Source organism: Mastomys coucha, unplaced genomic scaffold, assembly GCF_008632895.1.
Source record: "Mastomys coucha isolate ucsf_1 unplaced genomic scaffold, UCSF_Mcou_1 pScaffold9, whole genome shotgun sequence".
Classification (NCBI taxonomy): Eukaryota; Metazoa; Chordata; class Mammalia; order Rodentia; family Muridae; genus Mastomys; species Mastomys coucha.
Genome location: NW_022196915.1, coordinates 77,370,076 through 77,393,367, shown reverse-complemented (window position 1 = coordinate 77,393,367; position 23,292 = coordinate 77,370,076). Strand labels below are relative to the sequence as shown.

Genomic DNA, 23,292 nt, shown 5'->3' with positions numbered 1-23,292 from the left:
ATCCTCACCCTCTTTTCCTTAACATTTCTATAAATGTCTACATAGAACTTGAGTTGATTTATTAAAAGGGAAAGTTAACTTCTTTTTATAAACTGTGGTATCTAATTTTGAGATTTGAGACAGCATTTTCTGATTTATGCTGGCGTTAATAACATTGACTCTGAGAAAATCACCGCTCCCTCCCAGTTGGGCACTACCCTTGGGAGGAGAGGTCACGGCTATCTAACAGCGGCATCCACAGCTGCTCATGCTGACGCAGGTTTGAGTGTTATTTCCTTGACAGAGGTCATGGAGAAGCAGTAGAAGATAATTTTATGAGGCATCTGCTATATTTGTGGTTATACTCATTCTTCGGGATTGACCTACAAACTTTAGTTTCTACAAGAAAATAACTTTAAATCAAGATGCAGGGGCTTATAAATGGAAAGCCATAACAAATGAACTTTCATGTGAATAGAATGCTAGCTTCAATTGAAAAATCAATATAGTTAAAACCAATAAAATGTTAGTTTCAAGGGAGACTTAAATAGAGGTCAAAATGGATATATTTAACTTGAAACACTATAAGGTATAATATAAGAAGCCATCTAGGGCACAACACAGGACAGTTAATGCTTTTCTTTTTTACAGGATTCATTTAGAAGTGTTTTGTTTTTAATTTTACTTTTTGGCAAATTATTCCAAGTATATAATCATGATGATAAGCTATATTCCCAGCTTTAAATACGATTGTTGATTTCTGAAGCAAGCGAAATTGCTATGAAATGCACTAAAAATATCAAAATATTTATGCTGTGGCTATCTTTGAATACACTCCTAAAGCATTATTGGCAATTCGTAGGCCTTTTCTAAAGTCAAATGAATAGAAGCTTTGAAACTTGAACTGAGTTCAAATTCTCCTTTGCTATTATCATATGCATGATGTTAAATAAGTTATAAAGGTTATCTTTCTTAGAATCTGATTCATCATCTAACAAATGTACATCTATATAATAATCCCAAGATCTTTTGAGGAGATTAATGGAAAGTATCATGTAGGTAGGTTATGGTTGCACAAACCTCACACTGCAGCACTTAAGAGGCAGAAGGCAGGGCATCTCCATGAGTTCAAGACTAATCTAGTCTACATAGACAGTTCAAAGTGAATACTAAGAAGAAAAGGAAAGTCCTATATAAAGATATCTATTGGTTATTACATATTTCACACTCATACTACATATGCTCTTTGTAGAACAAGCAAAACTTAGTATATCAAATGAGATAGTTTAAAATGTCTCATAAGAGACCAAAATATTCACCGGGCCATTGTGGTGCATGCCTTGAATCCCAGCACTTGGGAGGCAGAAGCAGGCAGATTTCTGAGTTTGAGGCCAGCCTGGTTTAAAAGAGTGAGTTCCAGGGCTATACAGAGAAACCCTGTATCAAACAAACAAACAAACAAGCAAAACAAACCAACAAACAAAAAAGAGACCAAAATATTCAATTTAGACATTTGTGGGAAATGGCCTTTTCACACATTGCTACCTAACAATTAGTCTTTTCCCTAGGAGATTGTGCTTTTGTTACCTATAACCAGTCACCCACAGAACTCTCAAATGCAGATGTAATTCCAAATAGGAATTTTATGTAATAATAGATCATTTGATGTAATAATAGATATTCATGTAAATAATCTATACCCCTAAAAATAATACAAATTTGTATCATTGTAGAAATTGTTCATAAAACAGAAATTATGCCTCTTTTTGGAGAAGGGTAGAGGAAAATGGAAATGTTTTACTAGAAAACCTTCATCATCAGGCATCTAAGTGATGTTTGAACATTTGAATAAATTTGCCAGCTACTGAGGAAACCAAATATCAACAACAGCATTGACAAGTAAGGCATTTGTGTCAGTTAACTGAAATGGTATTTTATTTTGGGGGATCTACACTGCTTCTGTTTGATGCAGGGAAAAGTAGAAGCTGATGGAAATATACATGGATTGTGATCCTCTGCTTTAAGAAACTCCAACCTCACAATGGAATTTCGAGTGCCTTAGGTACTCTGATGATCTGTGATTAAGTATTCATGAGCAAAGATATTTTCGTAAAAAAATGACAGAAACATAGCAGAAGGAAAATGTAGATAAGTGAATCCTCATCCAATTCTGAAAAAACAATCACAAATCTCAGAACATTTCACCTGAGAGATTAAACACTACATGCAAGCAGAAATAATTCTCACCTGAAATTTGTTTTACTACTGCATAGGTCTTTTTCTACTTTTTATTACTATTAATAATAATGAGAGGGTTTTTAAAGCATAAAAATTATATTCTTGAATGTTATAAACATATTTGCTAAAATAATCTTCTTATCTATATCATCCATATCACAGATTCTTTCTGATGGTCTAAAAGAGTGGTAGGCGCTGTTGTAAAAGTAACACTAAGAAAATTTCTGATGATATTTCTGAAGAACCAAGTAAGGCTTTGCAAACTCTTAAATCTACTGAGATTTTATTTATTTATTTATTTGTTTGTTTGTTTATTTACTTATTTACTTTGAAAAGGGCTCCACTTGCAGATAGATAGGATGGCTCTGCCTTTAAGAATCACTTTGGAACATATAATCAGAGTTGTTACTGTGGGATTCCGAACTGTGAGTGGAGGTTGTCTCTGATTCTTGCCTGCTTTGGGGATCCTGTTCCTCCTAATGGGCTGCCTTTCCAGCTTTCATGTGGTATGTACCAGGTTTTATTGTAGCATGCTATGGCATATTTGGTTGATGTCCGTGGGAGGTTTGCTCTTGTCTGAGGGAAGATGAAGATGAGGCAGGTAGTGGATCTGGGTGAGAGGAGAGGTGGGGGATAATACACTTTTTATAGATGTTAAAATTATTTTCTCAAGAAAAGCACATAGGAAACTCTACTTAGATCCCATTGTGTTAGAAGGGAAACTTCCACACTCTTTCTACAACATAGAAGAAACCTTGCTACCCTTCTTCCACTCTTCCCTCTATCCATTGAAGAGATTACCTTTTTTTCCTTAAATTTTTCATTATTTAAATGCATTGCATACATCAAACATATTAATAATATTGAGTATTTTGTGAATCAAATAACACATAAAAATTTGTTCAGATTTTATATTCATATCCTTCCATTCCCTAAAAATATCATTAGTGAATATTTAATGCTATCCACAACTGAAGATCCTATATCTAATGTTGAATACTAAATTGTTTCAGAACATACAAAATATTCTTTGGGAGTTAAACAAAGTAAAAGAGCATAAAATATTAAAAATGAATCATTAAGGAATATATTCAAAAGCTCTTATATACCACTTGACATAGTGAGAGAGTATTTAAAATGCATTATATATTTGTGTACATTATCTAACAATAAGTTTACTTAAAAAAGATTATCAGTGTTTATAGGAGAGAAATTATTTTATCACTAAGTATAGATTAAATTTTCAAAATAGCAAAAATTCTTTGAAGTTAAACATTAAGAAAATGCTAATATCAAGTGCAGTGAGAAAAATTATCAATATTTCTCTGATGTTTGTAGAACATGATTCTAATATTTTCAACTGTTAATACTCAACAAGCACAATAATTATTTTAAGAAATAGTTCATTGTTATGTCTCCCTTCTCATTTCTGATTTTATTAGTTTGGATACTGTCTCTGTGCCCTCTGGTCAGTCTGGGTTTATCTATTTTGTTATTTTCTCAAAGAACCAACTTCTGGTTTTGTTGATTCTTTGTGTATTTCTTTTTGTTTCTGTTTGGTTGATTTTAGCCCTGAGTTGAATATTTCCTGTGGTCTACTCCTCTTGGGTGTATTTGCTTCTTTTTGTTCTAGAGCTTTCAGGTGTGTTGTCAAGCTACTGGTCAAAGCTCTCTTCAGTTTCTTTTTTGAAGAATTTAAAACTATGAGTTTTCCTCTTTCCACTGCTTTCATTGTGTCCCATAAGTTTGGGTATGATGTGTCTTCATTTTCATTAAATTCTAAATAGCCTTTAATTTCTTTCTTTATTTCTTCCTTCACCAAGTTATCATTGAGTAGAGCATTATTCAGTTTCCTTGTGTATGTGTGCTTTCCAATGTTTTTGTTGATTTTTAAGATCAGCCTTAGTTCATGGTGATCTGATAAGGTGCATGGGATTATTTCAGTCTTCTTGTATCTGTTGAGGTCTGTTTTGTGACCAATTATACAGTCAGTTTGGAGAAGGTACAGTGAGGTGCTGAGAAGAAAGTATATTCTTTTGCTTTAGGATAAAATGTTCTATAAATAACTGTAAGAGCCATTTGATTTATAGCTTGTGTTAGTTTCACTGTGTCTCTATTTAGTTTGTGTTACCATGATCTGTTCATTGCTGAGTGGGGTGTTGAAGTTTTCCACTATTATTGTGTGAGGTACAATGTGTGTTTTGAGCTTTAGTAAAGTTTCTTTTTTGAATGTGGGTGTCCTTGAATTTTGAGCATATATATTCAGAAGTGAGAGTTCATATTGGTAGATTTTTTCCTTTGATCAGTATGAAGTGTCCTTCCTTATCTTTTTTGATAACTTTTGATTGAAAGTTGATTTTATTCTATCTTAGAATGGCTACTCCAGCTAGTTTTTTTTTTGGGGGGTGACCTTTTGCTTGGAAAAGTTTTTCCAGTCTTTTACTCTGAGTTAGTGTCTGCCTTTGTCACTGAGGTGTGTTTCTTGTAGGCAACAAAATGTTGGGTCCTGTTTACATATCCAGTCTGTTAGTCTATGTCTTTTGGGGGGAAATGAGTCCAATGATGGTAAGAAATATTAAGGAAAAGTGATTGTTACTTCATGTTATTTTTGTTGCTAGAGGTTCAATTATGCTTGTGTGGCTCTCTTATTTGGGTTTGTTGAAAGAGTACTTTCTTGCTTTTTCTAGAGGGTAGTTTCCCTCCTTGTGTTGCTGTTTTCCATCTATTATCCTTTGTAGGGCTGGATTTGTGGAAAGATTTGTGTAAATTTTGTTTTGTCATGGAATATCTTGTTTCCTACATCTATGGTAATTGAGAGTTTTTCTGTGTATAGTAGCCTGGGCTGGCATTTGTCTTCTCATAGGGTCTGTATGACATCTGCTCAGTATCTTTCATAGTCTCTGGTAAGAAGTCTGTTGTAATTCTGATAGATCTGCCTTTATATATTATTTGACCTTTTTCCCTTCCTACTCTTAATATTCTTTCTTTGTTTAGTGCATTTGGTGTTTTGATTATTATGTGACAGGAGGAATTTTGCTTTTTCCTGGTCCAGTCTATTTGGAGTTCTGCAGGCTTCTTGTATGTTCATGGTCATTCCTTTCTTTAGGTTAGGGAAGTTTCCTTCTATAATTTTGTTGAAGATATTTACTGGCCCTTTATGTTGGGAATCTTCACATTCTTCTATATCTATTATCCTTAGGTTTAGTCTTGTCATTGTGTTCTGGATTTCCTGGATGTTTTGGGTTAGGAGCTTTTTGCTTTTTGCACTTTCTTTGACTGTTGTGTCAATGTTTTCTATGGTGTCTTCTGTTCCTGGGATTTTCTCTTCTATCTCTTGTATTCTGTTTGTGATGCTTGTAACTATGACTAGTGTTCTCTTTATTAGGCTTTCTAACTCCAGAGTTGTCTCCCTTTGTGATTTCTTTATTGTTTCTATTTCAAATTTTAGGTCTTGGGTGGTTTTGTTCATTTCCTTCTCCTGATTCCCTGTGTTTTCCTGTAATTCTTTAAGGGATTTTTTTGTTTCCTCTTTAAGGACGTCTGGCTGTTTACCTGTGTTTTCCTGTTTTTCTTGTTTTTTAAATTTATTTATTATTATTATATCTAAGTACACTATAATTGTCTTCAGATGCACAAGAAGAGGGCATCAGATCTCATTATGGATGGTTGTGAGCCACCATTTAGTTATTGAGATTTGAACTCAATACCTTTGGAAGATCAGTCTGTGCTCTTTTTTTAAATTATATATTTACTTTATTTCTTTTTCAAATGATATCCCCTTTCCCGGTTTCCCCTCCGAAAAAAAACCTATTCTCTTCTCCCACTGCTCACCAACTCACCCACTCCCATTTCTTGGCCCTGCCACTCCCCTAAATTGGGACATAGATCCTTCACAGGATCAAGGGCCTCTTCTCCCATTGATGACTGACTAGGCCATCTTCTGCTATATTATGCAGCTGGAGCCATGAGTCTCACCATGTGTACTCTTTGGTTGGTTGTTTATTCCCTGGGAGCTCTGAGGGTACTATTTAGTTCATATTGTTGTTCCTCTTATGGGGCTGCAAACCCCCTCAGCTCCTTGGGTCCTTTTTCTAGCTCTTTCATTGGAGATCCTGTACTCAGTCCATTTCTCCAGCCCCTGTCCTGTATTTCTTTAAGGGAGTTATTTATGTCCTTCTTAAAGCCTTCTATCATCATCATGAGAAGTGATTTTAGATACGAATATTGCTTTTCCTGTGTGATGGTGTATCCAGGACTTGCTATGGTGGGAGAATTGGTTTCTGATCATGCCAGGTAATCTTGGTTTCTCTTGCTTATGTTCTTATGCTTGCCTCCTGCCATTAGATTATCTCTAGTGCTACCTGCCCTTTCTATATCTGACTGGAGTATGTCCTTTAAGTGATCCTGGTTGTGTCAGAACTCCTCAGAGTTCAGCTGTCTCTGTGATCCTGTTATTCTAGGATCCTGTGATCCTGAGATCCTGAGTGTGTCAGAGCTCCTGGTAGTCAAGCTGCCTCGGAGATCCTGAGGTCCTGGTGTGACCAAGCTCCTGAGATCTGTGATCCTGAGATCCTTTGGTCCTGGTGCTGTAAGAGTGCCTGGGAGTGGAGCTTCTTCTGGGTGTGGTGGGACTGGCTTTAGAGTTAGAGCTCAAATCTGCTCAGAACACCTCTGACCCTATAATCCTGAGTGTGTTAGAGCCGCTGGGAGTGGAGTTTCCTCTGAGTGTTGTGGGACTAGCTGTGGATTTCAAGCCCAAAGTCTGCTCAGGGCACTGACCCTGACATGAAGGAACCTGTGCCACTGATTGTATGGAGTTCCCGGATCCCTGGGTCCTGCTGGTCCCAGTTACTCTCAGTGTTGGGGGTGATGTCTCTTCCTCACTTCTGATTCTATGATTCTGGGAGTGTAAGAGCACCTGGGAGTGGAGTTTCCTCTGGGTGTTCTGGGACTGGCTGTGGAGTTGGCACTCAACATATGCTTAAGGCACTGGCCCAGACAGGAAGTAACCTGTGCCACTGGTTGGATGAAGTTCCTGGGTACCTGGGTCCCACTGGTCTGATTTGATTATTTTTCTAAGTCAGCAGTCATACACAATCTCTTAATTATTAAAATGGTATTTTTTTGCCTTGACATTGTTTAGTACCTTGATATTTTAACCAAGGAGCCCAGGGCCAAGTCAAGAAGCAGCATTAGTTACTTAGTGTTATCTCTGAGCTCCAAGTGTTAAATTGGTAGACTACTTTTTAATATAAATTTAATTTTTATTGTGGAAAAATTAATATGAATTCATCATTTTAATCAAATGATAAGATCATATTAATATACATACTCTTTTGTAACTAATAACCATAACTTTAAATTATTTCTTGTGTTGAAATTTAAATATTTACATAATTATTCCCTTGCTTTCTCCATTTAACTTCTTCCTTGCTCCCATTCCCTATCAAAATCATGACCTGTTTCTGTGAAATTATTGTTATAACCTACTGAGTCTATTAAGAGTTGTCCATACAAATATATGTTTATCTAAGCATATTAGGGCAGGATAATCTATCAGAGGGCTTATCCTTGCAGACAAATTAGTCTCATTTCATGAGCTAACAATGACTCATAGCTCTTCATCTGGTGTGAGACTGGAAACAACACATATTAAAGTCATGAAGAACAATAATCATGCAAATGGATTATCTATCGATAAGAAACGAATGGGAGAAGTAAGTAATTTTACTACACACATGAAGACTACCAAGGCTATCATTTTGATTCTTAGATGGAAATTTGTAAGGTTTCTTTTTCCCACAACTTTCTCCTCTCACCACACTCTCACCTTTCCTTTTCTTTCCCTGCCTATTGGATAAAATATACTACTTCTTTGAGAAGTATGCAGTGAGAAATTGAATTAAATTATAACTAATTGCTGAATATTTTCCATATTCTTTGTAAGCTTTCTAATATTTGTACAGGTAAGTATTTGGACAGATATCTGGAAGAAATATGGACAGCTCTGGTTCTAATTTATATGTGTTGCAAGTAAAAACTCATAAAAGATTAATATACACATGCAGACAGTAAAAATCTGGAATATTTGTTATTTCTTCTTTTCCACATAAAGTAACTGAAAAGATATCAAAAGGCTATTACATGTTTAAGATTAAGATGACTGAATTATCCATAGGCATTGGATATCTGCATCTCTGCAGATAAATGTGTGAGTTGTCACTTAACATTTTGAGGATTATGAATGTAATTCTACATAATGAACTTTCATTATGTAGAAACTGAATATTTTATTTTACTAAATTCTATCCATGATATGTGTGTAATACTTTCAGTCTCCATGAGAAAGGATTGATGAGTATTCTTGGACTATTTATTCCATTATTATACTGAATAAATAAAACATTCATATTTAACCAAAACATAACCCTGAGTCTTTAAAGGAAAAGTGTGTTTAGTTTAGTTAGAAACTTCAATATTGTTAAGGCCTAGGTAAAGTGTTCAGGCCTAGGTGAAATGTTAAGGCCTACATAACTGTAACCTGTCTAGCCAGGCATTTTGTGCTGTTACACATATCATAAGGACATATTCTCATGTGCTCTTACAGCTGTTGCTAGGATGTTCTGTGCTTTGGTGTTCTTGAAAACCAATCATGATAGTAGTCAATGAAAACTGATTTGTATAGTTAACCACAATAAGCTTGGATTGAACCAACAGAAAGGTCGCACTTTCTGAACCTATGTATAAGCTTTTATGGTTTTGACTTTTATAAGCTACCCCTGGGATTTACCCCCCCCTCCAAAAATAGGAACACCTGCACCAATTTAAAAAGCTGTTTGAAAAAAGTCTTCCATTTTGAGTAGGAGTCTAGTAAAATATAAGTTCCTAAGAGCTCCCTGTGTACTGACATCCTGGTTTGCAAGTAAGTCATAAAGGTTAGGCAAGGCAAGTCCCCTCCCACAGGTGAATACCCCAACAATGGGAACCCGATAAGTGTACCACAAAGACACGTTTCTAAGGAAAGCTGCTATTCCTAAATCGTGAGTGATGGAATAACTTGGCACAGATGTTTGTGGATTTTAGGCTTAAAAGCCCTGTAAGATCTTAACTTAATGTCACAGCCAGTTCCCAAGTCTGGTCTATGGCCCTGATCAATTAGTGTCAGGATATGGTATTCAATACACCATAGCATTTGATTAAGATTTGTGTCTAAAAGGTTTGTGTTAAAATTCTTATACTCAGCAAACACTGTCTTGAAAAACCTGGTGCCTTTTTATCTTTTTCACTAGAATCAACTATTAGATACTTTTGAGACATTTTGTTGGTATTATGGGTACCTTTAACTTGGCCATTCTAATAAAGGACTATTTTTTTTAAATCAACCAATAGAGTTTTTTAGGTTTATTTATTTAGTTAGTTACCAAATAACTAGTTTAGTTAGCATGTCAATATTAGGAACTACTAACCTTTCTAAACAAGATAGAAATTTAATAGTTAATTTGATTGGCAGCTAGATTGAATTGAGAACCATCGGTGACTTTCAGTAACAAAAGTCTTTGATTACATCTGAAAGCAAATGACCTTGAGCCTGAATTGACAGAATAAGGGGGGAAGAGATAGAAAGTGTTCCAGTGCCATTGTTTTTTCTGTTTGCTATTAATATGAGGCAAGTAGTCTTGGCAACCTATTACAGCTACCATGATGATCTGCAACACCATTACATCATGAATCAACAGAGCAAAGAACTGTGTACTGGAACCATTTTAATTTTCCGGTGAAATTAGTTAAACGTAACACTTCACATGATTTATATCAGAAATGTTGTGCAGTGATAAAAAGTCTGAATAACACTACATACAAAAAAAATAAAACTAAATTCTGTGAAATCATATTTTAGAAATATTGTTATTGGTTGTAGGATAAGACAATAAACAATGAAGAGTAAAGTGAGTCACTTAATTATTTTCTTCTCTTGGCAAACTAAGCTTTGCTTAACCTGAATTTGAGCATATTGTCTGTAATAATATAAAATTACATTTTAAAATTATTGTAACATGCACATGAAAATGTACATACTACAATTTATAAAATAGTATATAAATAGAATTGTCAATGTTCATCTGAATATATAATCTTTTTACTGGCAGAAGATGTAGACTCAAATTTAATTACTCACAAAATATAAAGGAAATGATATAAAAGAAGTATTCTCTGAAGGGTGATATGTCTGTGACAATTTGTGAAAACAGTAAAAAAAATGTGTTTGTGACTTTAATTGCCACTTTCACAAAAGATACATTAAAGAAGATGAGGATGCTTCGTAGTATTTTACCCAAGTTCTTTCCAATTGGAGGCAGACATCTCAATTCTTGGCTATGCCTTATCAGTTGTTTTATGGGTTGAATTCAATTGAATCTTCAGATGTTTTTCCTTTGGTTCTTCCTACTTTTACCTAGTTGACTCTTATCTCTGCCTTTGATGTACTGAAATCTTCAACATTACCCATTTAGAGTAATTTAGATATCTTGAATTCTCCTGGATGGTCATAAATGTCCTTGTGGGATTTAGTATGGCAAAAGTTTTCCAGGCTGTTTCTCAATAAGTTTGCCAATATCCTCCCTAATACAATGCATCATCTTGGCAGGAAACTAACAATAGGCATTCCTTAGATAACATTATTGGGAAGCTGAAGTAACTCTTTGAATATTTGTATACCTGTTTCCCTCTACCTGTTTTTAGTTTGTTTGTTTTTGACTTCTTTCTGGACATGCATATATTTAGCAGCAACCAAAGGCTCAAGAACAAGTGATCATTTTGTTATCTCTTCTAAGTAGGACTGAGGCATCCACACTTTGTTCTTCCATCTTCTTGACTTTCATATGGCCTGGAAGTTTTATCATGGGTATTCTGAGCTTTTTTCCTAATATCCACTTATCAGTGAGTATATACCATGTGTGTTCTTTTGTGTCTGGGTTACCTCACTCAGGATGATACTTTCAAGTTCCATCCATTTGCCTGCGAATTTCATGAAGTCATTGTTTTTAATAGCTGAGTAGTACTCCATGGTGTAAATGTACCACATTTCTGTATCCATTCCTCTGTTGAAGGACATCTGAGTTCTTTCCAGCTTCTGGCTATTATAAATAAGGCTGCTATGAACATAGTGGAGCATGTGTCCTTGTTATATGTTGGAGCATCTTTTGGGTATATGCCCAGGAGGGGTATAGCTGGGTCCTCTGGTAGTATTATGTTCAATTTTCTCAAGAACCTCCAGACTGATTTCCAAAGTGGTTGTACCATATTACAATCCCACCCAGCAATGGAGGAGTGTTCCTCTTTCTCCACATCCTTTCCAGCATCCGCTGTTACTTGAGTTTATTTTCTTAGCCATCCTGACTGGTGTGAAGTGAAATCTCAGGATTGTTTGGCTTTGCATTTCCCTGATGACTAAGGATGTTGAACATTTCTTTAAGTGCTTCTCAGCCATGTGAGATTCCTCCTTGAGAATTCTGTGTTTAGCTCTGTACTCCATTTTTAATAGGGCTATTTGGCTCTCTGGAGTCTAATTTATTGAGTTCTTTGTATATTTAGCCCTCTCTCTGATTGGGAGGAAAAGAGGAATGGGAGAGGAAATAAAGGAGGAACAGGATCAGGTGTGAGATGACAGGAAGATATACAGAGGGTCAGGAAATTGAACAGAGGTGTGAAGCAATTAGAGGTGGCAAACGGTATAGCCACCAGCAAATCCCAGATGCTAGGAAAACAAGAGGCTCCCAGGACCCAATGGGGATGACATTAGCTGAAATACCCAACAATGGGGAGAGAGAACCTGTAGAGACCATATCCAGAGGTTAGGCACAGCACCCTCCATTGAGAGATGGGGCCACCCACAGTTCTCAAAATTTTAAACCAGAATTGCTCTTGTCTAAAGAATTAAAGGGACAAAGAATGGAGCAGAGACTGAAGGAAAAGCCATTCAGAGACTGCCCCGCCTGTGCATCCATCCCATATCCAGCCACCAAACCCAGACACTATTGCTGATGCCAAGAAGTCCTTGCTGACAGGAGCTTGATATGGATGTCTCCTGGGAGGTTTGGCCACAGTCTTACTGATACAGATGCAGATGCTTGCAATCAAATATTGGACTGAGCAGGGGGACCCCAGTGGAGGAGTTCAGGGAAAGACTGAAGGAGCTGAAGGGGTTTGCAACCCCATAAGAAGAACACCAATAGCAATCAGCCAAACTCCCCACAGCTCCGAGGGTTACTAAACTACTAATCAAACAATACACATAGAGGGACCTATGGCTCTAGCTGAATATGTAGCAGAGGATAGCCTTGTCTTGCATCAAAGGGAGGGGATGCATTTGGTTCTGTGAAGGCTTAATGCCACAGCAGAGGGAAATTCTAGGGTGGTGGGTGTGTAGGGGAGCACCCTCTTAGAAGACAGGGGAGGGTGTGGAGTGTGGGGTTTTCACTGGGGAAACTGGGAAAGGAGATAACATTTGAAATGTAAATAATCAAAATAATCAATAAAAAATTTTAAAAAGTACAGTTGATCACTTCATCACACTGAAACTATGAATGAACAGAAACAACTGTAGAGCAGTTATTTTGAGTTGATTATTGAGAATATTTCATCATAACAAGGGAGATTTGACAAATGCATAGACATCAGTAACATATGTAAATCTGGTGTCTGGTGTTCCTTTCATGGACCTCAGGCAAAGTAGAATTGATAAAATCTTTAATAACCTCAGGATGTTTGGAATGAGAAGTAAATATTGGCTTCCTCTTAAATGTTTTGGCTCTGTTTGTGACTGGTAATCATGTAAGCTTATCCTTTGAAATTTTAATGTCAGGCATTGGATTTTATTTGCCTCTGAAAGTCATATATTTATTTCCTATATGAGGAAATTTAATATGTATTGAATATATCATTCATACTGTAGCCATGCTCATTATTATGTTGTCTGTATTTTCTGTATAATTTATGAAAGCTTCAACCTTGAATCCTGATATAATAGATAGAAATTTTTTTTCAAATTCATAAACCAACTTCAGCAAGCCTCAGGTTTTGTGAAGGTTCCTCACCTATTTCAAATGTCATAGAACTGAAGATATATGGCCTGCCTCTATATGTATTAGAGTTTCGCTTAAGGGAGTATTGTAACTTCTTTGATAGCATGTCTAGACCAACAAAACATTTTTCCATTTCAGTAAGAAGGTCTAATTTTTTTAAGTTTCTTATAATCTCTTTGCTCACTGGAGTAGCAACCTTCTTCAAGACTTTTCCTAAGTGCTCTTAACTTGGCTATCTGGTGAGATGCTTACATTTCAACTTATTTTGGATTTTATGTGGCTCTGCCCTAGGACAAAATGATTCCTACATTTGAGTTAAAGTAAGACATGTAACTCTTTTTTTGATATATATATATATATATATATATATATCATATTTATATATGATATGTATGTACATATCATATATATGTTTGTGTATATCTGGAAAGAGGAGGGGGAGGGGGAGAGAGGGAGGAGAGAGAGAGATCACCTAAGAATTTACTGATTAGCTTAATTTCAAAACTATGCCTCAGGGAAAATTAAGACCCAAAAAGATGGAGAAATGTGATGAGAAATTACTACATGGAACACAAAGAATACTAATGTACTTTATTGATTAAGTTGCTGAAATATAGATGTTCTTAAATATCAGTGTACTGGCTGGTTTTGTGTGTAAACTTGACATAAGCTGGAGTTATCACAGAGAAAGGAGTTTCAGGTGAGGAAATGCCTCCATGAGATCTAGCTGTAAGGCATTTTCTCAATTAGTGATCAAGGGCCCATTGTGGGTGGTGCCATCCCTGGGCTGGAAGTCTTGGGTTCTATAAGATAACAAGCTGAGCAAGCCAAGGGAAGCAAGCCAGTAAGTAACATCCGACGTCCATGGCCTCTGCATCAGCTCCTGCTTCCTGACTTGCTTGAGTTCCAGTCCTGACTTCCTTTGGTAATGAACAGCAGTGTAGAAGTGTAATCTTAAAAACTCTTTTCCTCCCTAACTTGCTTCATGGTTATGATGTTTCGTCCAGGAATAGAAACACTGACTAAAACAGTCAGTATACCTAAAATAATAGCAATGTAAAAGAAAACAAGTCCCAGATCATCATAATATGTATTCACCAGGAAAATGTTTGAAATATTTTATGAATAACCAAGATGTGGAGAGGATCATAAAGTAAGAATATATTAGCAAAATGTGGATCATATTATTTGCTGAAAGTGATAACAAAGGGTTAAGAATAAAAATATTATTTCCTGTCATCTGCTTCTCTTGGGTATAATTGCTTCTTTTTGTTCTAGAGCCTTTAGATGAGCTGTTAAACTGCTAGTGTATGATCTCTACAATTTCTTTATGAAGGCACTCAAGGCTATGACTTTTCCTCTTAGCACTGCTTTCATTGTGTCCCATAAGTTTGTATGTGTTGTGCCTTCATTTCATTGAATTCTAAAGTTTTATTTATTTCTTCCCTGACCAAGTTATCATTGAGTAGATAGTTGTTCAGCTCACATGGGCTTTCTGTTGTTTTTGTTGCTTTTGAAGACCAGCCTTAGTCTGTGGTGGTCCAATAGAATACATGGGATTAATTCAATGTTCTTGTATCTGTTGAGGTTTGTTTTGTGTCCCTCAACAGATGAATGAGTACAATACATATGGTCTAATGGCTGCAGCAGCATATGTATAGTAGAGGATGGCCAACTCGGTCATGAATGGGAGGAGAGGCCCTTGGCCCTGTGATGGTTCTATGCCCCAGTGTAGGGGAATGCCAGGACCAGTAAGCAGGAGAGAGGATGGGGTGGCAAGCAGGGGGAGGGATTGGGGGAGGGAACAGGGGTTTGTTCTTGTTGTTTTTTGGTTTGTTTGGTTTTTTTGTTTGTTTGTTTTGGAGGGGAAACTGGGAAAGGAGATATCATATGACATGTAAATAAAGAAAATATCTAACAACAACAACAACAACAATAAAAAGAACCAAAAAAAATGGTACATTTACACTATGGAGTACTACTTAGCTATTAAAAACAATGACTTCATGAAATTCGCAGGCAAATGGATGGAACTAGAAAATCATAAGTGAGGTAACTCAGACACAAAAAAAAAAAAAACACACATGGTATGTACTCACTGATAAGTCGATATTAGCCCAAAAGCTCACAATGCCCATGATAAAACATATAGACCATAAGAAGCTTAGAAGGAAGGAAGACCAGAGTGTGAATGCTTCAGCTCTTCAATGAGGGGTGAAGTGGATTGTGGGAGGTGGATGGAGAGGCAGGCCAGGGAGGGAAAGAGGAGAGGGAGGAAATAAAGGGGGCAGTATCAGGAACTGGAGGGAATGTGAGAGAGGTACAGAGGGTCAAGAAATCAAACAAAAATATGTAACAGGGGGATGAGGAACTGAGGATAGCCACTGGAAGGTCCGAGACACCAGGAAAACGTGAGGCTCCCAGGACTCAACAGGAATGACTTTAGCTGAAATGTACAGAGAAGGGGAAGTTAGAATCTGCAGAGACCACTTCCAGTAGATAGACATGGCCCCCAGCAAGGAATGGGGTCATACACCCATTTCAAAATTTTTAACCCAGAAATGTTCCTATCCAAAGGAAGAAGAGGGACAAAAAATGAAACAGAGACTGAAGGAAGAGCCATCCAGGGACTGCCCCACCTGGGGACTCATCATGTCTGCAGATACCACACCCAACACTGTTGTAGTAGTCAAGAGGTTCTTGCTGACTGGAACTTGGAACTTGGTGTGGCTGTTCCTTGGGAGGTTGTGCCAGCAACTGACCAATGCAGATGTGGGTGTTTTGAGCCGACCATCAAACTAAGCTCAGGGAACCTGGTGGTGGAGCAGAGGGACTGTAGGTGCAGAGGGGAATGGCAACCCCACTGGAAGAACAAAGTAGGCTGCCCTGATCACCCAGTTCTCCCATAGGCTACACCACCAATTAAAGAGTGTGCCTGGAGGGCTCCAGGGCTCCAGATACATATGTAGCAGAGGATGGCCTTGTTTGACAGCAATGGGAGGAGGAGGCCCTTGATCCTTGGGAGGTTTGATGCTCCAGCATAGAGGGAGGCTGGAGCCATGGGGCAGGAGAGGGAGGATGGGTAGGTGAGCACCCTCATACAGGCAAATGGGATGGTAGATGTGAAGTAGGGGATTGGCAGATGGGTAACCAGGAAGTGGGGAATCATTTGAGATGTAAATGAATGGAATGATTAATAAAAATTAATAAAATATATAAAATGAATAGCCAGTGAAATAATTGGAAAGCTACATATTATTATACATGGTTTTATGTTATGCTGAAACTAGCTAGAGTTGTTTGGGATTAGGGAATATGAATGGAGAAATTGGCCCTACAACACTGTCCCGTTTGCAAACCTTTGGTGCTTTCTCTTGATTTCTAATTGATCTGGGAGGTCCCTTCTCACTGCAGATGATACCACATCTGAGTTGGTGGTCTTAGATGATGTAAGTAGGCAGGATCAGAAAGCTATGGGGTCCAAACTTCTAAGCAACTCTCCTCCATGGCATGTACATCAGCTCCTGCCTCCAGGTTCCTAACATGTTTGAGTTCCTGCCCTGATCCCATAGTAATGTTCCAGGATATGGAACTGTAAGTTGAAGAAAACCCTTTTTTCCCAAGTTGCTTTTGACCCTGCATTCTTATCACAGCAATATAATACATAAGAGTTAAAACGAAGACACCTTAAAGGGTTCAAATGCATTGGCTGTTAATACAGAACATACAATTAAGCTGAGTGGAGAATGGGACGAATGTTTCCTAGTAATGTAGCTCAAAGAATTAGCTATGGGTGTATAGAAATCTAAAAGCTTATTACCTTTTAATAATACTTGAACTATAAAAATTGCTATCAATGCCTTTTAGATAGTATGCTACAAAATGAAAAAAAATAAAATGTAATGAAAAAAGACCACACTAGCAGATTGAATGAAAAATTTCATGGTATGTTATAATGAGTCTTTTAAAATTATCCCTGTCATAGAATTATTATTTGGAATTTACAGAGATAAATGAATATTTCTGTCAGTAAAACAATAAGTGCCTGTAAATTGAACACCCCACACCAAAAATAAAAGAAAATTTGTACTGAGATAGTAACAAAAACCAACCAAATAACAACAAAAAAAGAAACCCCAACACATTGCCACCACTACCTCTGACATCAAAGACAAAGAGAGATAAAGGCATGCATAAAAGACAGAAAAAACCTTTAGTCCTTCAAAAATAAAATAGAACAATAACTCACTTAATACTCTGAGTAAATTTTAGTATTGCCAAATGTTGGTTTCGCTAAACATCAAAACTGGACTCTTTTGCTAATCAACAAAGGTTAAACACAACATGCAAGGATGCATATGGGTATCAGCAGGTACTTTAACCATGGCTAAATTACAAGTAATAGCCCTATAATTTTGATACAAATAGACTAATATTTTTCTACTTGCTGTCTTTGGACTATTTGCACAAGTTTTCTTTGTTTTTAGTTGATGTATGTGTGTATATATACATATATATATATGTATACATGTACATATATATATTTAATAACTTTGATAATTGAGATTTTATCATAATATCATTCCATTGATGGAGTGTGTTCTTTTTCATCAGCAGACATACCAAAACATTTTTTCTTTTTTTTATCTTTCAGTGTTTACTACAAATTTTCTTTAAAATAAAATAAAAATGCTTTACTTTAGAATCAACTCATGCCATTTGTGTCCCCAAGGAAGAAGCTTTGAGAAAAATTTTGAGACATTTCTCAGTGATTTTCCTTGAGATTAATGTACAGAAATATAGAATACAAAAATTAACAATAAAAGAAATCTCCACATACAATAAACATAGGAATGTGCAGAAAGAAGACTGTTGTATTATATTGCTACAATGAATGCCCAAAAATCTGAAGAATGCTAGGAATGATATGTCCACCAGAATTTTCCCTGTGGGTGGTGAGATGGAGTCATCTTTAGACAATTGTGTTGGATAGCCTTCAGTGGCTCCCTTTTCATTAGAGCTGTTTCTTAGGCCTATGTATAACCTTAAAGCAAAGGGTCATCTTACACCATTCAGAAAGGTTGGACTAGAATTCCTTTCATCTGTGAAGATGGAATTGAGAAGCTCACCTTAACTTTTATAACTGTTTATGTCCATTACCATACTGTCTCTATATCATAGAAACCTAGCATGAAGGACAAGAGTGGAAACATCACAACTCGTGATGATGTATTTATAGCCTTTAAGTTTCAGTTTGACATTTACTCTTTATGTTGAACCACAAATATCTAAGCAAATGTTTTTCATTTTTTCAGTACCAATTTTTTTTAAAAAATTCCTTATTTGTTAGTAGAGATACAAATATGTTTGTGCTGTCTTTTCTCAATATATTTTATCTACAAAAATGGCTTTGGATATCCTTGAAAATAAAATCCATCCTCATGTATTCTCAAAGTCTTTCAAATAGTGTTTGTACATAAACATAATTACGGTTTATATGAACACATGCATAAATAACTATTTTAAAGCATACTAATTGCATGCATATTTAATTAAAACATACTGCTATGTGACTTCATCTAACCACTTAATCCCTTTACAGAGACCTCAGACCCATTGATCTAATAATGCTAAAAAAGTAAGTAAATAAATAAATATGCCTGAGTAATTAGAGAGTCTCAGTCTATTCTGATTTCTGACTCTAATTTCTCTACCTCTGACTCTCATTATTAAACTTTCCTCTCTTGAGTATAAGAGAATTAGATCATTGCCAAGGCCATGGAAGTGGTATCATGAAGCAATAAAGTTCTGTTAAAATCTCAGCACAATTCAGTCCCATAAACCTTAGTGAGACGAACTGGGTTATCTCTTCCCTCAAGACTGTATACTGCAAGCTCAACAAACATAAATGTGGTATTTAAAATCCTAATGCCATGCACCAATTTAAAAAAAAATAGTTCCAATGATATCTAGATCTATTCATGTATCAACAGATTACTTAATTAACTTCAATTTAGCATTCTGGGCTGGGGAGTTATCTCAGTTGGGAAAGGATTTGCTATGTAAGCTTGAATATAGAGTTTAAGCCTCCTGATCCTATGTAAATAGAAGGTGTGTGTACATGTCAAACAGCCTATAATCAACGGTGGGGATTTTCATATAGTCTTAGTCCCAGATGTGAATTGTGTGTGTGGCAGGGTGTGTGTTTAAGTCTCTGTGTGTGTCTGCATGTGTGTGTGTGTGTACATATACTAATGAAAGTAACTACAGCATCTAGGAAGGCTTATGTGCAACAGCCATATCTTTGCCAAAGGATTTTTAGTTTGTTTGGTTTTTTTACATCTCTCACAGTACTTTGTGCCAGCTTCTAGTGGCTCTTACATTCTTTCCAGTCCTCTGAATGGGGTAAAGCAGTGTTGAACTAGATCTGTATTATCTAAGAATGAGCAAAGACATTTGTTTATTGTTAAAGTTTTTAACAACTATTAAAGTCTGTATTAATCACTTCCCTATTGAACAAGAAGTTTCTGTAACTAAGTTTGAGGTAACAGTACACATTTATGAATGTAAACATAAGCTATGTAGAAGGCACCTTGACAAATATGACTATTAATTTTACCCCCTTTTGTTTCTCTGACTTCCTTAACCATAGAATTTAGTACATGTTATAGTACCAGATATATAACCCCCTCTTGTGGGGCGGGCCTCACAACTAATCAAGACAACTGTTGGTTGCCTCTATATACCTTTCTACCTATACAGCTGCTACATTTGGCACAGTGCATGGTTTTATAGCATTTGTGGTCAAGTGCTGTGCAAAGCTTTTTGATTTTTTTCTTTTATTTCCCTAGTAGCCTACATAGGACTTTGTCATACTAGGGAAACTGGATTAATGCAGAGTTTCTTGGTCATTTCCACATTGATTTTTCTGTCATGTAAGAAATGTAATGTTGCCGGGCAGTGGTGGTGCAAGCCTTTAGTCCCAGCACTTGGGAGGCAGGCAATTTCTGAGTTCAAGGCCAGCTTGGTCTGCAGAGTGAGTTCCAGGACTGCCAGGACTACACAGAGAAACCCTGTCTCGAAAAACAACAACAACAACAACAACAAAAAAAGGAATATTAATAAGTTTTATTATAGGTTATATTATGGTCAAATAAGTATATAATAGGTATTATATACTTATTTGATCCACCAACCAGGCAGCATACACAAGATGGTCCAAAGCCCTCAATACAGTATGAGGACTGCCTATTCTGGCCTCAGTGAGAAAAGACATGCCTAAATCTAGAGAGACATGTGGTCTGGTGGTGGGACTGGGCATCCTCATGAAGACAGGGGAGAAGGCAGAATGGAAAGAAGAACTATGGGAAGGGGGACCAGAAGGGGCAGTAATTGAACTATAAGAAACTGCAAGTAATTAAAAAAAAATTTAATGCTAATACATGTTATTATAGGTTATATCATAGTCAAATAAATGTATACTGGATATTATTTATAAAATCAATTAATAACTATAATTCATGATGCATAATTTTAATTTATTAAACATATTCTAATATTTTAATTATTTTATTTTATGTATCCATGTGACAATAACAAATATCACATTTATGTGTATATTTACCACTTAAATTTATGAGAAATTTTATCAAGATTATTTTTTAATTTGCTGTTAATCAGTCCATTTTTAAGTGTATGTACTGTTCAAAATAGATGTCTGGGGTAATCATTTTTGCTGGCTTCATTCACAGTAGGGGCATGGAAAAAGATTAGTGCCGTTACTATGGTTCACTAATATTTTCAGCTTAATTTACAGAACAGTTGTTTTCACATTCTATATTTACTGTATGAAATCTAAGGGAACATAGCAAAAAAATGCAGTCCTAAGTAACTTGCATTCTGAAGGGCACATCAAGTTCAATGTTCTTGGTGTCTATCAGTTCTGTTTTACTCTGCTGCATGGGACACAGCTGGATGACAGCTGTATTCACACAAGGGCAAATCACAAATTATGAATTTAACTATATTGGATTTTTAATCAGCTTTATAAAAATCCTTGGACTATAATATTCTTGTCTTTCTATCATAGGACAATAACATTTCTATATTACAGGAAGAGAAGCATGACTGAATTAACAATAAAAATTAATCTCATAAAATTGTACTGCAAATAAAGTATATGGCAATATTCTTAAGAAGTGTATCAACTTGGGATTATCTCAGATCTCTGGGAGAAAAATATTTCTACTATTATTCTATTCTGGAACTGCCCATACTTTTCTCATAACATAGTTGAAGAGAAAGGTGATGGCACTGGTAATTTATCTATCAAAGGACTATCTTTTTGTGAAACTAAAAAGTGCCCTTTTGTGTGTGTGTGTGCGTGTGTGTGTGTGTGTGTGTGTATGTGTGTTATTACCAATAAAATTTAGAAGCTAGAAAAAGTAGGAAGTTCTAGTTAATTGGATGCCTGCATAACCTGAAGGTGATGCAGTAGTTTTTTCTATTAGTATTCTATCATTTTCAACTCAGTCTTTATCTAAATAAACTATCTAAATTCTTTTAACTTCATTGAAATATTGACAGTATAATGTCAGTCAATGTAATGGCACAAAAAGTGAGGAGTAAACTATATTCAAGGCATGGATACTGAAGTCAATGCAATGAAAATAAAAAGAAAAGTATATGAAATTAAAAAATGAAACAAATATATGGAAAAATTAAACTGGCTTGTAGCTTGGGCAAGGTGCATGAAAGAACTTAATGGCATGGTGTACCTTCAAAGCAAAGCAAAAAGCAAGGAACTACAATTAGTATCTTGCTTATGTCAAGTACAATTTAAGTTCATAGACTTAGCATCACCCTGGTTTAATGTTTTTTTAATTTTTTGTAAAGAATTTAATTTTAAACAAGATTTATGAAACAGACAGGTTAACTTGACTAAATTAACACAGATTTTGGCTCATTTTCAATATCCTAATTTCAATATTTCATCCTTTTCTGTTCTCTCAGTGGGAGACTAAGCTGAGGAAAACAATATTGACTCTCTGAACAGAGATTTGTGTCAGATTCTGAAAGGTCTGACACTATGTAAAGACGTGGGACACTGATACAAGAAATTTTCTATGGAAACGGTATGTAAGAAAAATCCAGTTGTGCCTTATGCATGTCCATTCTATCTGCACCAACTGGAAGAGGAAGTTCAGAAGTTCAAGGTTTTCCAGGAATAGCAGGATTGTGAGTTATAATACATTTTCACTATTCTTTACAACCCAATTTTTCTACAAATACAATTGCTCACTCTTAGCCTTTCCTTTGGACAAATACTTGCCTACTTTGGTTTCATATAAATTTTACACATATCAATTTTGTAGCAGATAGTTTACAAAATTTCATTTCAACTTTCTTAGGTCAGAGAATTGCCATCCAAAACTTTTACTCAATTCTTGTATCATTGTTCCCTTTTCTCAACCTTTTTAGGTAAATTGCACATTTAGAAGTAAACGGAGTGAAAAAAAAATATGATTCTGATGTGGAAGCTGCTCCTAAGGACAGGATTCCTTCACAGCCTCATTATTGTATGAATAAAATGAAAGTTAATTTAAACTTAATGTAGAGGCAATTTCTCTGAATAGATACACTAAGAGTCTTAGAAAGTCAGTGTCTCAAGTATGAAGTAAGGCTCACTGGGATAATTTACAAAAATTTCAGCTCAGTGAGGACGCATAAGGAAAAAACATCCTGGAAAGAAGTTAAAGGGCACAAAAGCAAGTTTGATTTTATTTGTAAGATGTAGAACTGATTCAATATGTCTGTATAGTTTCTGTATGTAAACATATCAAGTCAAGTAAACTAATACATATATATATTTTAGATGCACAAAATATTTTATTTTTGCCTTCTTTAAAAGCACTTAATAATACCATTAGATATAATTTAGACATATTGCCCCGACCTGCAGGACTTAAAAAATGGGGTTCTGGAGGGAAGGGAG

At 35.9% G+C, this 23,292-nt stretch overlaps 1 long non-coding RNA gene across 2 annotated transcripts; it reads left to right on the top strand.

Moving 5' to 3' along the window:
• Positions 1-1,710: 1,710 nt before the first annotated feature.
• LOC116085014 lies at positions 1,711-22,810 on the top strand. 2 transcript variants are annotated; one of them, XR_004116354.1, is made up of 5 exons: positions 1,711-1,878; positions 2,380-2,465; positions 18,901-18,936; positions 22,311-22,535; positions 22,779-22,810. It is a non-coding gene; the product is annotated as an uncharacterized LOC116085014 (long non-coding RNA). The 2 variants fall into 2 exon arrangements; XR_004116355.1 differs by lacking the exon at positions 2,380-2,465.
• The last annotated feature ends 482 nt before the right edge of the window (positions 22,811-23,292 follow it).